This window comes from Crocodylus porosus, unplaced genomic scaffold, assembly GCF_001723895.1.
Source record: "Crocodylus porosus isolate Cpor-Errol unplaced genomic scaffold, CroPor_comp1, whole genome shotgun sequence".
Lineage (NCBI taxonomy): Eukaryota > Metazoa > Chordata > Crocodylia > Crocodylidae > Crocodylus > Crocodylus porosus.
Genome location: NW_017728943.1, coordinates 20,930,204 through 20,933,275, shown reverse-complemented (window position 1 = coordinate 20,933,275; position 3,072 = coordinate 20,930,204). Strand labels below are relative to the sequence as shown.

At 46.9% G+C, this 3,072-nt stretch overlaps 1 protein-coding gene across 1 annotated transcript in view; it reads right to left on the bottom strand.

Annotated features, from left to right (window-relative positions):
* TMEM45A (transmembrane protein 45A) overlaps positions 1–2,611 on the bottom strand; it is a 28,955-nt gene extending 26,344 nt beyond the window's left edge. The window contains exon 1 of the mRNA XM_019548870.1: positions 2,571–2,611. The gene's annotated coding sequence lies outside the window, so the exon portion shown is untranslated. The remainder of the gene's footprint in view (positions 1–2,570) is intronic.
* Positions 2,612–3,072: the final 461 nt, after the last annotated feature.

Here is a 3,072-nt window from a genome sequence, read left to right as displayed (position 1 = left end):
CTCTGCAAAGAGATAAAACACTGTAACATATAAATTAGTTTTTGAAATTGGGTGCCATTCCATTGACAAGTTATGGAGGGATGCCTTGAGTCATGCAGAATATTAGAGGCCCCCATTCTGTAGTCTGTCCTCAGTTAAAGCTCCTGCTGAAAAGGGTGAGAATAGTGCCTATGAACTAGCCACAGGATCAAGAGCAAACATCAACAAGGAAGTAAGCCATGTTCTCCTCTAAGACAGAGCATGACTAGCTTTAACAGCTCTAGAAATTTTGTAACTTTGAAACCAGAGACAGCAATAGACAGAAAAATATTACAAAGTATCCTAACCCTGGCTTAGTGACAACAGATGCTTCAGTCAAGTTACAAGAGAAGAACCTCCGGGGAAAAAATAAGAGAAAAACTACAGGTACAATAACCTGAATAATTTGCTAGGCTACACACTTCCTGAAATGTATAAAGCAGTATACAAGAACTGGCCCAGCATCTTGATTAAATAATTAGCATACTTCTGGACTTACTTAATACTTTTTCTTGTTATCTAGTGGAAAGAAAAGGACTAGTATTCTAAGGGTCAATTGTACTGCCAAATAGCAAAGAATGGAAATGGTATGCTCTTCTTTGCTCTATAAAAACTAACTGCTTTTATAAAGGAATTTGTTCAATAACCAGGACCACTGAAGCTTTGCCCAATTCAACAAACATCTGGGAAGGGAAGAAGTTAAAGATGTCTACTGCTTATTGAAATATGGTAAAATGTCTTACTGAATGTGATAAAAGGAAACGGGAGTCAAGCCACAGTTCTACTGAGATAAACAGGAGTTTTGCAATTGACAAATCTTAGTCCAACCCTATCTTAAGGCTAATGAGGCCCCTTGGGTGCCACTGGTCTGGGTATTTGCTGGTCTAGGTGAGAGGACAGTAACAAGCATCCAGTGCCCAAAAAGAGACGGAAAATAGCAAACAGAGGAAAATTTACCTAACCATTGCTATAGTCACTCTTTACTACTCAGAAAGGCTATCCTTCTCCAACAGTGGTTCTCCTTGTTTTAGATCCACCTTTTCAACAAACAAGTGAGATCTAATTTTAACCAGCTCCATTTTCACAGGTTAAATATTGGAAAAGCCTACATAAGAAATGCTAAACAGAACAACGATTTACAGGGCATGTGGATAAACTCTAGGAAAGAAAAGTTCAGTGCGAATGATCAATCTTTACTGAAAAAAGACACTAACAAATTCTGGTTAAAAATTATGACCTGTCAAACTTAAAACATGCAATTACTTAATATCCTTACAAAAGTAGTTATGTAGGATCATACAAGCAAATGCTAGCTGGTTTGTTCTCCCCGAAAGCAGAGCAGGAGGAAGTCACAAGCGATACGGCAGGTGCTTCAATGTGAAAGGTACATCTAACGTGCAAGTCCTTTGTAAAGGATACCAATACTATTTTGAGTTTTTACTCTCAGCCGCCCTGAATCTTTGCTGGAAAGGACAACATATGAATTAAATACATAGATAATAAAAAAGAAAGATATAATACTAGATATATAACAAGTGATAGGTATGCAAAGCGAGCATCCAAATTCCAGTACAGACATGTAAAGCTTAACGCACTTCTATCTCTGTCCTTGTGCAATAAAGTTCCAGCTTCTGAAAATTCTAAAAGGCAGCGACCAAAAAGATAATTAAAGGACTGGAGCACACAGTAATGAACATGGTAACCTTTAGGATTATCAGGAGGAGGAGAATGTATGTGATTTCAGAAAGGAAAATGGTATGTTTCCAAGGATTTTAAATGTTTTCCTGATATTATTTCAGTATACAGCAAAATGAGGAGCCTGTCTAGATCTGGGGGTTCTAATGCTTAGCTAGAGAGCATGAATTCAGTTCCAATTCAGTTGCTTTTTCACTCAGAAATTTAAGACTAGCCTTAAGTTTTCTGAGACAGCCAAAAATATGGGAGAAAAGCAAGCTATACAAAAAAACTGTGCAGAACGTGTTTTATTCACACACGTAATTTTTCCAGGTGTCTCCACTTCACAATTTGGAATAGCTAATCTAAATGATTTCCAGTCCCCCAAAATGAGAAAGAATCACCCACCCTTTGGGTGGAGCAGTCCAGTACACCGATGAGTTTAGATCGGTGATTCTCAACCAGGATGTCACAGCACCCCCGGGGTGTCTTAAAATCTTTTTCAAGATGCCACAGGACCTTAGCCCTGATCGGCTTGCAAGCGGGATTCACAAGATAAGTCTGCAGGCTGCAAACAGACATTCATAGTTGTGGTCTTTCCGAGTTGCCTGCAACAGAAAAACGACTCTATTACGTGTCTGCCGGCAAAAAAAACCCGAGTGCAAACTCAGAGCTGGCATTTTCCAAGAGGCGCCTCGGGTCTGTCAAGGTTGAGAAGCAGTGCTGGAGCCAAGCCCCTCCACACTTCGAGGCGTCCGCGGGCCCCTCAACCTCTCCAAAAGCCAGGCTCCGCGCAAACACGAAGTGTCACATACTCGCCAGGGAAGCCAAGGGCGCTCCCACGCCCAGGGAGCCAGCAACTCAGGCGCTTCTCTTACCCCGTGGTAGGGCAGGAGCCGGCAGCCGGGGGCAGCACAAGCCCCCTCCCAGTCCCCGGCCGGTCTGCGGCGCCCCCTGCTCTCCGCCCGCCCCGCGGTACTGCGGCCGCAGCGCGCCTCCCTCAAGCCATGCCGCGCGCCCTGCAGAACTGGCCCCCCGCTCTCCCCAGCCGCCCAGATGTGCCGCAGCTGGCTCCGCCCCGCGCCGCCTCCCATTGGCGGCCCGGCCTCGCCGCGCCTCCACACTGGCTCCGGCCGCAGTCAGTCCCGGCCCCCACATGCGGCTGGCGAGGGCGGTGTGATGTGGCACTGGGCTGCGGGGCAGGAGGGAGGGAGGGTCCGGGGCCGCAGGGGCCCCGCTGGCTGTGCGGAGCCGCTGGCTTCCCGCGCTGCCTTGGCCACAGCAAGGCCGAGCGCAGGGGGCGCTGCGAGCCGGCGCCGGCGCCGGGACACGTCCCGCACGCAGCCCGCCTTGGAGGCCAGCGCGGGCTTCCCCCCCCGC